Source organism: Suncus etruscus, chromosome 20, assembly GCF_024139225.1.
Source record: "Suncus etruscus isolate mSunEtr1 chromosome 20, mSunEtr1.pri.cur, whole genome shotgun sequence".
In the NCBI taxonomy this organism is placed as follows: Eukaryota; Metazoa; Chordata; class Mammalia; order Eulipotyphla; family Soricidae; genus Suncus; species Suncus etruscus.
Genome location: NC_064867.1, coordinates 25,397,347 through 25,411,338, shown reverse-complemented (window position 1 = coordinate 25,411,338; position 13,992 = coordinate 25,397,347). Strand labels below are relative to the sequence as shown.

Sequence of the window (13,992 nt, the reverse complement as noted above, 5' to 3'; positions counted from 1 at the left end):
TTTTGAACTATCCTAATAATGAGAATGTACGAGGGAAATAGATAGCCTGTCTAGAGTACAGGCGGTGGTTGGGTGGGGAGGAGGGAGATTTGGGACATTGGTGATGGCAATGTTGCACTGGTGATGGGTGGTGTTCTTTACATGACTGAAACCCAAACACAATCATATATGTAGTAAAGTTGTTTAAATAAAAAAAGAAAAAAGAAAAAAAGAAAAAAATTAATTGATTTTAAAGATTGAGATCTCGAGAGTTCAATGTCCTTGACAGCGTTTTCCTTAGATGAATTAGGATGTTCTTCTTCAATAATCTCTTTGCTATATTTCTGTTGTTACAGAGAGAAAATAGTTTTTTAATCTTGATTCCACAAGTCTTGAAGGGAAATCTTCTATTCCCATCCTCACCCCTATTTTGCCTAGATTTACTTATTTCATTTGTTGTTGAGTCCAGCTGCCACATTCATCTGTTTTTCTACTTCTCCCCATTTTGTATATATAAAAGTATGAGAAAGTTGCTGAAATCCAAACACTGTTGTTATCCTGAATCTAACTGACTCCAAAACCACACTGTGAGTCACATAATTTTATCATTTCCTTTGAATCTTAATTAATGTAAGACAAATGGTTGGAGTTTTCTTTTGTGATATTCTTTTTTTTCAATAACATTCTTTAGAAAAGTATATTCCCATGTATTTTAAAACTGGTATGGGAGGACTAGAGCAATTAACATATTTTTCTCTTTTCTTGAAACCTAGATATATGATACAGATGCTAATTTCTTATTAAGGTGCTGATAATATTTTAATATAAAAGCAACTTTCTTACATATATGTCACCAGGACAAGAGAAATCTTTCTGATAGAAAATCTGATCTGGAGAGGAGCTACAATGATCACATGAAAGGAGATGAACTCTTTAGTGTCAGAGGTTCTTAGAGACAGACTTGGTATGATAATCTGGAATCTTGCCCCAAAACAGAAATCCCCAAGGATGGGGTCTGTCCTTTAGTAAAATAATTTAAGCACTAAAATGCAAAAGGTTTGCCAAAGGCGCACTTAGGCAAAATAATATATCAGGAAAGAATAGAGTAAGATAGCAATCTGCAAAAAATGAGCAATGCAAGTATAGTATAAGGTTATTTAGGATCTTTTATTTATTTGCTTAGTATTTAAACTCATCCTTTTTATTTAAAATATTTTATTTATTTTTAATAAATTATTTTATTGAATCACTATGAAATACAGTTACAAAGTTTTTTATGATTGAATTTCAGTATACAATGTTCAAACCCTTCATCAGTGCATATTTCCCACATCCAATGTCCCCAATTTTCCTACTGCCCTCCATCCAGCCCTTCCTCCTGCCTGCCTCTATGGCAGACATTTCTCTTTTCTATTTCTTTTTTTCTTTTAGACACTGTAATTTGCAATATTGTTACTGAAGGGGTATCATGCATATCACTTTATCTTCTTTCAGTGCCTAGTTCTTGTCCAGAATGATCATTTCCAATAATTTTTGTCATGGTGGTCCCTTCTCTGCCATAACTGCAGTCTGCCAATGTGATACATATACACAAAGTAAAACTAGACAGAAGTTTGAAAAAATGAAATTTGTTTATACATGGATATATGTGGAAAATATTATGCTGAGTGAAATTAATAAGAGGGAAAGGGATAGACAGAATAACTGTTCTCATTTGTGGGATATTTAGGGTCTTTTAGAAGAAGAAAATATATTGTCAAAAGTATAATAGCAAATGGCCAGGACTTTGTATTTTAAGGGTTTTTTATATCTATGTAAAATACCTAGTCTCTTTTCCCTTATATCAATTGAATGTTGATAGACTTATTGTTCAACAATGATATACCTCCTGGGAGTTCAGGGGAGTGTTGAGGGACTAAAAGGCCTGCTTGTGAGGTCACTAAAAGTTGCCCAGGTAACCTAAAGCTTGGGCAGTTCATGTGTGTTTCTCTGTCTTTCTCTCCTTATGTGTTTATCTCATTCTTAGTGACTAACCCCTGATAGAAGGGGTTTGAAGGTGACAATCTGATTGGCTTTACACAATATTCAACAGTTGCAGGAGGCCTGGGAATGACATCTGACACTGGTATTACTATCATAAAACAAGGAAAAGATCTTATATTCTAAGATGTGACCAAGGAAATGTCTGAATAATAGTTCAAGTCTTTTAGAACAAAGCTATTGAAATCCACAGAAAGAACTGGAATAAAACACTTAAGTATAGAGTTTAGTGCTCCTATTTTTCATTCCAGAAACTTGACTGTATTTACTTCTTCAAAGCGGTATGTGAGCCAATGAATTATTTTGCCTCAATTATTTTGAGTTTCATTTCTATGAAACTTCTCTTAATTTAAGTACAAGATATAAGAGAATTGTCTAAACTTTAACTAGATAAAGGAGAATGTTATGACATAAAATAAACCTAAAAGCTTGCCAAAAGATGACTAAAAAAGGAAGTCACAATGTATGGAATGCTCCTTTGCATGTTAAAATAAAAAAATGAAATTGTTCCTTTGGAGATAAAAATATAGATAAAGGTGATTGTAATTAAGAAGTAAAAGAAAATTACCATGTGGTTCACTCATAATTGAGATACACATAACTAAAGCAAATAAACTTAAAAAAAATTCTAGACTCAGTGACAACCATGATGGTTAGCAGGAATGAAAAAGGAATAGGAGGAACAAGAAGAGAGACCTATATGGTGGTGAGCTTGATGAGGTGAATTTTATATACATGTTAAGGTATAAAACTATTTCCCTGAAATTCTGTACTATATAAACTAATGATAAATCAACTAAAATAAATGGTTTTTATTACCTTTATTTAAACACCATGAAAATAGTTTTTAATGCTCATGTATCAGTAGAAGTAAGTCTGTTTGGTTATTAGTCTCAGAAAGCCTGATACATATCAGTTCAAACAAATGCAAGAATTTCTCTTAAAAGACATGAAGGCCAAAAAGGCAATCTAAGGTAGGTAAAAGAAAGAAGAACTAAAGAAGCTGAAAGACAGCACCAGCAGTTTTCTTTGTACTTCTCATTAACCAAAGCCCCTCTGGCTAAAGTCTAAAAAAAAATAAGATCTTTGCTATCCAGACTCCAATAACTTAATATAATTTTAAAATGCTGAAAACTAGAGAGACAGTGTGGTAGTGCCAGGAGATAAAGAGAAGTGAGAAAGGAAATCCAAATCCAAGGATGACATTTGTATATGCCTGTTGGCCATCTTTATGTTTTCTTTGAAGAAGAGTTTATTTATTTCCCGTTTTTCAGTTTCTACTGAGTTGTTTGTTATTTTGTTGTTGAACTTTGAGAGTACTTTATAGGTCAATATGGCAAACAGGCATATTAAAAAGTGTTTATCATCCCTGATTATCAGAGGAAGATAAATCAAAATGACAATGAACTTTTTCTTTACACCATAAAATGATCTATATAGAAATGGTCTCTTTAGCATTAAATAGTAAAGAGATGTGCTGAAAAAAATAGCTTGTGCTGCTTGAGGAACTGTAGTGCTGTCCAATTTCTCTTTGGAAAATGAAGCAGAGAGTTCTCAAAAAATAAAGACAAATATTTTATATGACCCAGAGATTCTATCCCAAGAAAATAAAAACATTAATTGAAAAAAGACATAAACACACTTATGTTAACAACTGTATTATTGAAAATAGCCAAGGTCTGGGAAAAAACCAAGTGACAAACTACTGAGTGAATAAAGGAACTGTTGTATATATACATAATGGGATACTAACCATGAGAAAAGAAGAAATCCTGTAGTTTCTTGTAGTTTGGATGGTACCATACAAAGTAATATAAGTAAGAAAGAAAAGTACAAATAATAGACTACTACTACTTCTATTACTACTACTACTACTGCTTATATACAGAGTAAAGAAACAGTAAACAAATAAGTAGATAATCTCCAAAGGAATAAAATCCTGAAATATGGACAATAGTACCGTGAACCGAGGAGACTAAGATGGGGACAAGGGGTACAGTCAGGGACCATGAGATAAAGTTGGAAGAATCTACCACACTGGTGGTGGCATGGTGTATAAAAATTCAAAAACGTTTATGTGTAGAGATAATACATGATTGAGAGATGGATTAAATGAAAACCAAAACACTGATGATAAACTGTAAAAGAAAATTAGTAAATCCTTTTTATTTACTTGTAAGACGATCTCAAGGTGAACAAGAAAAAAGATAAGCTCTGTGGAAATTTGAATATTAATTTTCATTTGAAATGAAATATATACACACACACCTTCACAGGGACACAGGGACACAGGGACAGCTGGGTACGAATATCTGTATGAACAGCCTGACTATATCTCAGATTCAGTTAGAAACGTATGTGCCAGGCCCACATCACTCAAGAGAAGCTGTTTCAGAACTTTGCTTCTGTTATCTCACATAGCCCCTAGAGCACTGGGTTTAGGTCATGCCTGGATTCCAACAGAGAGTTTAGAGTTTAGTTTGGGATTGGGTACAGAAAGAGGTAACCCTCTTGGCCTATTTGTGGTTGCTCTATAGACTTCAACTGAACCACTATAATTTTTCCATGTCATCTGAAGAGGAAAAGTAAGAGAAAAAGTAGTGCTTCCCTTCCATTATTACAAAATTTTTAGGAACAATAAAATTGTATTGCAAGGGAAAATTTAGACTGCAAAGCTGAAGCATTTATTCTGGCAATAAAATCACCTATAGCTCAATTATGTTCTAATGCAATTATGTTCTAATTGTAAAGTGGACTATGAATATTAGTTTATCTAGGGTGCTGTGGTGGGGGGGAAGGAGGAGGGACTAACTAATTTTTTATTACTTTATTGTGGCAGGATGATATATTGTGCCTTACACAGATAAACCATATGCTCTGTCCAAGACTTTGATTTTAAGCTGTTTATAAAATTAATAACATAAACAATTCTTTAAAACATGATGCTTTTAAAAACATCAAAGAAAAGTGACAATTAGATTAAGTATTGAAGAAAGTGATAAATCTATTTTGACAGTGAAGTCTGATGAAAGCACAAAAAAATAGGATATTCCATGTTTGATCTTTGTATTTATGCTCCTTACTATAAACACTGGTTCCTATTTTCATTCAGATTCATGACTTAAAATAGTTCTATTAATTAATGGTTCCAGATTTTATTTCAATTTTGGGTGTCCTTCCCCAGAGATAATTCTGCTAACCTGCCCACCATGCAGAGTTGCTTTTCTGGCCCATGGAGCTGGTGCCAAGTACCACAATGCTTAAATTGGAAATATTCAGACATCTCCAGAACCACATCTGTTGCTTCTAGGGCTATATTCAGAAAGCTATGTGGCCCCAGGGATCAAACCTAGGTCTGGTGTATGCAAAGCACTAGTTTTAATCTCTGTACTTTCTCCCTGGCTACCGATAACTCCCAATGTAACATCATCTTTTCAACCCTGAACTCTTCTTGAAACTCTGTCTGTAGTATTAGTGACCATTAGTGGATGTGTGTGGTATTGTCAGTATTATCATTATTATTAGCGGATTTATCTAGATCGCTTTAGATGAGGCACAAAACTAAAATACACTTGAACATCTAATCTTCAGGTTAAGCCTGAAAAGTAGAATAAAACTAAACAGATAGCTTTATACTTGCACACACATATAAGATTCAAATAGTAATTTTCAAAATATGCTGACTTTGTTGTCTTTTCACTGAAGTACGAGTGTCAGCTTTGTTCATCACAACCTAATTAAATAGGACAGCACCAATTTCAGTTGCTTTTCCTCAAAATTCCTGTGCATAAGACCCTTTATTCTAAAAGCACTGAGTATCTGCAAAATTGCCATTTACTTCCAATTTGGACAATAGTAGTGAGGGAAAAAATTAGAATGCCTGTCTTGAATACAGGCAGGGGTGAGGGAGGAAGGAGATGGGGCGCCAGTGGAATGGAATGAATATAATGAAATGGAATATTGCACTGATGAAGAGGAATGTTCCTTTTTATAGCTGAAACCTAACAACAAACATGATTGTATTTATGGTGTCTAAATAAAGATATATAAGTCTGAGGAAAAATAATGGTGATAAGCTTTTTAAAAAATAGTGCTATATTGTGCTCACTTCAGCAGCACATATATTAAAATTGGAATGATACAGAGAAGATTAGCATGGCCCCTATGCAAGGATGACACGCAAATTCATGAAGCATTCCATATTTTTTAAAAAAGTACTATATTGTATAATAGCAATTTAAGAGATTACATTTCAAGTGTTCTTATAATAAACACAAATTTTAATTATGTGAGTAGATACGAGAGTAGGAATACTGCTTTATTTTTCACAGAAGCATTAATAATGTCATAATGCCCTCATCAGAAAAGTTAATGTCCCAAAATAGCACATAGTGATGATTAGTAAGTTAACTGATAAAAAAAGAGAATTTGAAAATGGAAACTTTTCCCAGTTTGCTCTTATGGCATTGATGGTTTTCTGTCTGAAACAAATGAAGAACATCAAAAAGCAAAGGATTTCTCTTTAGCAGAGTTCTTCAAGCTTTTTATACCTAAGGATCAGCATCTCCTCTGCACCCACCTACTCAATAGATTTGCAGTTGTAACCAAAGGAGCAACATGATTTTCCACCTTTCTGGACCTGTGAACTATTAGTCTTTGTGGACTGGCGATTGAAGACCACTATTCTAGAGTGAGAAAGAGAAATAGAATGAGAGAACAGGTAAAGTGTCATTGGTAGGGGAGGAAAACATTTAATGATTTTTAAAAGCGGGAAAACAGCTTAAAAATTAGAATCAAAAGTACGTGTGGTGGGCCCTGCACAGGCAGGTAATTTCATGGTGCAAAAGAGACTAATGGTTTAAAAATGGTGACAAAGGAGCAAAGAGAGAAGCATGTGTAGAGTAGACAATAGGAAACAACTATTTATTTTTCCTAAAAAAATGATTAGGGAAATTTTCATAGAGGCAAAGAGACCAAGTTTTTATATAGATAAAGGATGTGACACAAAGTAGTTCCTACTAATAATTTGAGATAAATGAATTAAAAACATGACTGTAGTAATAGCACCAAGGGTGACAGCATGTACACTTGGAAGATGAACTTTCCAAGAAACTTACTTAGTATTGCTTGCATACTGCTATTATTGGTGAAGCTAGAGATAAACAATGGACACAAACCAGATCTCTAAGATCCTCTAGAGTACTCATGCCTTTAAATATATTTTGTTGAAATTTGGAAATTATAGAATTGTGAACCCAGACCAGTCAAAATAAAAAGATGCTCCATCTCTATCCTACCCATTCTCCTTCGAGAAGCAATTTTCTTTTCTTTTCTTTTCTTTTCTTTTCTTTTTTTTTTTTTGGTTTTTGGGCCACACTCGGCGGTGCTCAGGGGTGACTCCTGGCTGTCTGCTTAGAAATAGCTCCTGGCAGGCACGGGGGACCATATGGGACACCGGGATTTGAACCAACCACCTTTGGTCCTGGATCGGCTGCTTGCAAGGCAAACACCGCTGTGCTATCTCTCCGGGGCCCCAGAAGCAATTTTCTATCCTAACTACTAGGAAGGCTGTAGGTGGGCTCTTTGGAGGTCTGCCTCTTTAGAATATGTACTTCTGGAGCAGTACACCAATGTCTAGTGAATGTGGGAAATATAGATTCCAGACATTTTGGGGGCAATTCTAACAAGTCATATCCATTCCAGAACTACTGCTGGGGTCTGGTTAGCCAAGTATATCATCAATATTGTCCTAGATGGCAGGATAATTTCTCTCTTAGCCCTTTCAGATTTGTGGTTATACCAGAAAGAGGAGGTATAGTTGAGGGAGACAGTAAGATCTAGTTCAGATAGGAAATCCCCTTTGCTTGTCTCAGCCCATTCTCCTTCGCCTCTCACTTTGACCTTCAGAATTCTCTGGTGGCAACTAATTCAGGGAAATGAATGAGTCAGAGCAAAAGACCCCTGCTCTTGAAACTCAGTAAAGTCAAGGTCAGTTTCTAAATTAAGACCAGTCTCTGGGTCAGGTCAGAGTGTTCCTATATTACAGTTTTAAAGAATAATGCCATTGTCTGAGCTTTAGTGGCAGGAGGGGGTGAGCAAGGATATGAGATCATGTGGGAAGTCCTTTAGACACTGTATACAGAAGTGGAATAGATTCTATCTAAAACAACATGCAGCAGGTTTTGCCCTTTGGCCAATTGGCAGCTGTCCTTCAAGAATTTCAAGCAAACTTCTTGCCTGGACCAGACGAAGTCTTCCAAAGTCTTAAAACCCCACACATTTCATTTATGAGGAAGAACTGCAGATGGATCTCATTACATTTCCAAGGATGCAATGATATCCCTTCCCAACTGTCCTGTTATTATTGAACCTTTGCCTTTGTGTTCTTGATTGTTGAACAAAGGAGGGCAAATAAGAGCAAAAAGTAGAAAGCAACTCTCAGTCAAGTGACATATTCTCAGGCTGAAAAACCTTGATCCCTGTTACACACAGAGGCTGAGGTTATGTCTCCTGAGAATTAATGCAAACACCCTTCTTGTCTGCTCTGCAAGCAAAATGAACATTACTTTCACTTCTTGCACATGTACAAATGCCTCAACCAAAATATTTACAAGGCAATATTTCAAGAGAGATAAAAAGGAAGTAAGAGAATTCAAAACTAGAAAATCTGGATGTTCTAGATATAAAAAAAATAGTTACCTTTAAGAGAAAAAATTATTCATGGCATTTTTTTTTATTTTGGTGCACCGTTCCCAGAGGTACTGCAATACCAAGTCGATCCGTGGAGCAGACGGAGCAAGCTCCTCTTCCAACTTCCAGCTGCAAAAATCCATTTAATATATTGTCCTCGGATAGAGGACATATCAGATATTAAACTGATAAGAACAGATACTACACTTGATCTTAGCAAAAAGGCCGAGAAGCGATTATTCATGGCATTTTTATGATAAGTTCTGTTTTTTAAATGTTGTTATTAAAAACAAATAATTTTGTGATAAATTAAAACTATTGCCATATGACAATAAACATAGAACCCTAACTATTTAAAAATAAATTAAAAACAACTATGAACCTGCTTGTAATCATGGTGCTTAAATAAAGATTTACATATATAAAAATGGTGTCAGGAGGCAGATGTAGAAAAAAACAACTAACAGCAGTAGACTACAAAATTAAACACAAAACATGCTGCATTTCTGTACACAAAAACATAAAAAATGATTTTGAATTTAATGTCATTTACAATTGTATAAACATAATTTAAAATACAGGAATAAAGAAAAACTAGATAAATGGCTAAGGCAATGAAAATTATAAGACAAAGAAAGAAAATTTTAAGACATTGTTGTAGGAAATAGGAAACAGAAATAAATGATAAATATAATAAAAAATAAAAAATAAATATATCTCAAATTCATGGATTAGATGAATTAATATTGCTAAAATGAGCTCCTAATCTAAGTGCATGTGTAGCTTTAATGCATTCCATACTAAAATCCCAATGGAACAGTATAAAGAATACTAAATTTTTTAATGAAATCATAAAACAAATCCTGAGAAACAATCCAAAACAATTAAAATTAAGGTGTCATACTCCCTGATTTCAAGTTATACTCAAAGCGATAATAAAACAATAAAATAAAACAATGCTATTGAAATAAATATAGACACAACCATGGAACAGAATTCAGAGCCCATAAATAAACCCATAAAATATCAATAGTTTACACAAAGGAACTAAGGAATTCAGTGGGAAAAGAGAGACTCAACAAATGGTTGGCAAAAATTGGACAACCACATGAAAAAGAATTAAGCTAAATCATCTAATAGTACACACAGAAAATTAATTCAGAATGGATTAAAGACTTGAATATAAGACCTGAAATCTTGAAGAATGGAAAGAAGCCATTTCTAAGAGTTAGCAACAATGCAAATATTCAGTGAAGATGACAGATAAAGGTGTTGCACATATATGCAGAGGAATACCACTTCACTATGAAAAATGATTAATTTGGGGCCCTAGAGATAGCACAGCAGGCCTTACCTATATGCTATATGTAGCTGGTCTTGGTTCAATGTCGGGCACAACATATGATCCCCTGAGTATCATGGATTGATTACTGAGCACAGAACTAGGAATCCTGAGTACTTCCCGGTTTGGCCTCCAAAAATAAACTAACAAGTGATAAAATCTGCTATTTCCAACAACACGATGCTTGCCTCACATGCAGCTGAGACCAAAACAACCTTGCTTCAAATTCCAGCACTGTACATGGTCCCCCTGAGCACCATCAGTTGAAAGAAAAAGGAAGGAAGGGAGGGAGGGAGGGAGGGAGGGAGGGAGGGAGAGAGAGAGAGAGAGAGAGAGAGAGAGAGAGAGAGAGAGAGAGAGAGAGAGAGAGAGAGAGAGAGAGAGAGAGAGAGAGAGAGAGAGAGAGAGAGAGAGAGAGGAGGTTAGTTGATACACCCAGAAAGGAAGCCGCTGAACTCTGCTGGAACTCTGATGCCAGCTGCTTTCTCTTTCTCCTGTGCTGTGCTGCATTTTCAGCCTGATTTTGTCCTGTGTGTGGCTTCATCTGGGGACAGCTAGACTTCCCAGGAGGTGAGTTGATATGCCCAGATAGGGAGAAGCCAGAGGAGCAAGGCAAGGCCCCTCTGCTTTACTAAGGGGCCACGCATAGCCAATGAATACAACGACAACACGTAGAAAAACCCAGAATACAAGTGTGACAATGGGGAAACAATGCAGGCCAGTGCCAGACATAGAGAATAAAGATGGTAACTCTGATGACTGGAATATGGCCAACCAACTACTCAGTCTTTCAGATAAGTTTAGAGTCACAATATGGAAGATGTTCACAGAACTCAAAGAAAATATAGAAGAGAACACTAATAAGAATCAAGAGAATATGGGGCCAGTGAGGTGGCGCTAGAGGTAAGGTGTCTGCCTTACAAGCGCTAGCCAAGGAAGGACCAAGGTTCGATCTCCCGGCGTCCCATATGGTCCCCCAAGCCAGGGGCAGTTTCTGAACTCTTGGTCAGGAGTAACCCCTGAGCATCAAACGGGTGTAACCCCAAACACCCAAAAAAAATCAAGAGAATATGAATATAAAAATCAGAAAAATCCAAACTGAAATTTCAGGTCAAATAACAGGTCTGAAAAACTCAGTAGATGAATTGAAGAAAAAAACGGACGAGCTTTCACACAGGTTAACAGTAGCTGAAGATAGAATTAGTACACTGGAAGATGAGGTGAATAACAACTCCATACAGCAGAAAAGATTGGAAAAAAGCCTTAAAGCAAATGATCAAACAATGGAAAAATTACTCAAAGAATGGGAACATATGAAAATAGAAAATAGAAGTCTATGATAAGCACAACAGAAACAACTTAAGAATCATTGGAGTCCCAGAGACCCAGGAAGAAAATCTCCAGGAAGACTCGATGGTCAAGAACATCATTAAAGAGAAACTACCAGAGGTAATGAATACATGTGATCAAATCCTGCATGCCCGAAGAGTACCAACTAAAAGAGATCCCAGAAAAAACACCCCAAGACACATCCTAGTCACAATGATGAATCCCACAGATAGAAACAGAATTCTGAAAGCAGCAAGATCAAAAAGAGAAATTACATTCAAGGGAACATCCTTGAGATTTACCGCAGACCTGTCACCAGAAACACTCAAGGCCAGAAGGCAGTGGTGGGATATAGTGAAAAAACTCAATAAAATAAATGCTTTGCCTTGAATACTGCACTCAGCAAAACTCACTTTCAGGTTTGAAGGAACAATACATGGTTTCACAGACAAACAACAGCTCAGAAACTTTACAGACACAAAACAAGTCTTAAAAGAAAAACTGAAAGACCTACTTTAAGACAAGACTGACCAACAGACACACCAAACTTTGATAGAAAGATGGCACTAATTCCCAGGACAATTCTTTCTCTCGATGTCAATGAACTAAATGCACCAGTTAAGAGACACAGAGTGGCTAAATGAATCAAAAAACTCAATCCAACCTTCTGCTGCCTACAAGAAATGCACCTGAATAGTCAGAACAAACAGACTCAGAATAAAAGACTGGAGGAAAATCATCCCAGCAAACAACACCCATAAAATATCTGGAGTGGCTATACTAATATCAGATAATGCAAACTTTATACTAAGAAAAGTAATAAGGGACAAAGATGAACATTTTGTATTAATCAAGAGATATGTACAGCAGGAAGAAATCACTCTCCTAAACATATAAGCACCGAACAAGGGGCCAGCAAATTATTTAATAAAATTGTTGACAAATCTGAAAAATAATATCAATAACAACACAATAATTGTGGGAGGCCTCAACACAGCATTGTCAACACTTGATAGGTCAACGAGATTGAAACCCAACAAGAATATACTAGACCTGAAAAGAGAAATGGAAGAAAGAGGCCTAGTAGATATATATAGGACACTCCATCCCAAGAAACCTGGATACACATTCTTCTCTAATGCACATGGGACATTCTCCAGAATAGACTACATGCTAGCACATAAAACATACGTCCATAATGTCAAGAGGATAGAAATTTTGCAGGCTACCTTCGCTGACCACAAGGCCCTGAAAATTATATGTGAAATACAAAGGGACACAGAAGAAAAACTTTAATACCTAGAAGTTAAACAGCCTAATACTGAATAACCAGTGGGTCCGAGATGAAATCAAAGAAGAAATCAAAACCTTCCTGAAAACAAATGACAACAGAGACATAAACTATCAGAACCTATGGGACCTGGGAGAATAATTTATAGCTTTGTAAGCACACATCAGGAAAGAATAAGGGGCATACCTGAATGGCTTAATGATGCAGCTCATGAAATTAGAAGGTGCTCAACAAAAGGAACAAAAAATAGGGAGACAGAAGGAAATAACAAAGCTGAGAGCAGAAATCAACGAAGTGGAAACACAAAAAACAATCCGAAAGATCAACAAAAGCAGAAGTTGGTTCTTTGAAAAAATAAACAAGATTGATAGACCACTGGCAAAACTAACAAAGAAAGAGAGAGAAAATTGATAACTCGTATTAGGAATGAAAAAGGAGAGATCACTACTTATATGGCAGAGATTCAAAGGGTAATCAGAAACTACTTTGAGAAGCTCTATGCCACTAAAAATGAGAACCTGGAAGAAATGAATACATTCTTGTACTCTTATAATCTTCCACGGTTGAAGGAAGAGGATGTAGCATATCTAGACACATCCATCACTATTGAGGAAATTAAGACAGTAATCAAATGTCTGCTCAAGAACAAAAGCACAGACCCAGATGGATTCACTAATGAATTCTTTCAAACCTTTCAAGAGGAACTACTACCAATCCTGGCAAGACTCCTGAAATCGAAAAAACAGGAACCTTCCAAATAGCTTTTAAGAAGCCAAAATCACCTTGATACCTAAACCAGACAGAGATCCTACTAAAAAAGAAAATTACAGACCAATATCACTGATGAACAGAGAAGCAAAGATCCTCAACAAAATCCTGGAAAATAGGATTCAATGCTTCATTATTAAGATCATCCACTATGATCAAGTAGATTTTGTTCCAGGAATGCAAGGCTGGTTGAACATCCATAAATCTGTCAACATAATACACAACATCAAAAACAAGAAAAATAGAAATCACATGATCATATCAATAGATGCAGAGAAAGCATTTGATAAGGTCCAACACCCATTCTTGATCAAAACTCTCAGCAAGATGGGAATGGAAGGAACCTTTCTCAATATAGTTAAGGCCATCTACCACAAGCCAGTGGCAAATATTATCCTCAATGGAGAAAAACTAAAAGCCTTCCCTCTAAATTCTGGCACAAGACAAGGCTGTCCTCTCTCACCACTCCTATTCAACATAGCACTAGAAGTGCTATAGCGATTAGGCAAAAAAAAATATATCAAGGGAATCCAGACAGGAAAGGAAGAAGTCA

At 35.8% G+C, this 13,992-nt stretch overlaps 2 non-coding genes across 2 annotated transcripts; one reads left to right on the top strand and one right to left on the bottom strand.

Moving 5' to 3' along the window:
- Window positions 1-6,119: 6,119 nt before the first annotated feature.
- LOC125998312 (U6 spliceosomal RNA) lies at window positions 6,120-6,226 on the top strand. Its single transcript, XR_007491903.1, has one exon. It is a non-coding gene; the product is annotated as a U6 spliceosomal RNA (small nuclear RNA).
- A 2,529-nt stretch (window positions 6,227-8,755) lies between these two features.
- LOC125998521 (U2 spliceosomal RNA) lies at window positions 8,756-8,946 on the bottom strand. Its single transcript, XR_007492070.1, has one exon. It is a non-coding gene; the product is annotated as a U2 spliceosomal RNA (small nuclear RNA).
- Between the last annotated feature and the right edge of the window lie 5,046 nt (window positions 8,947-13,992).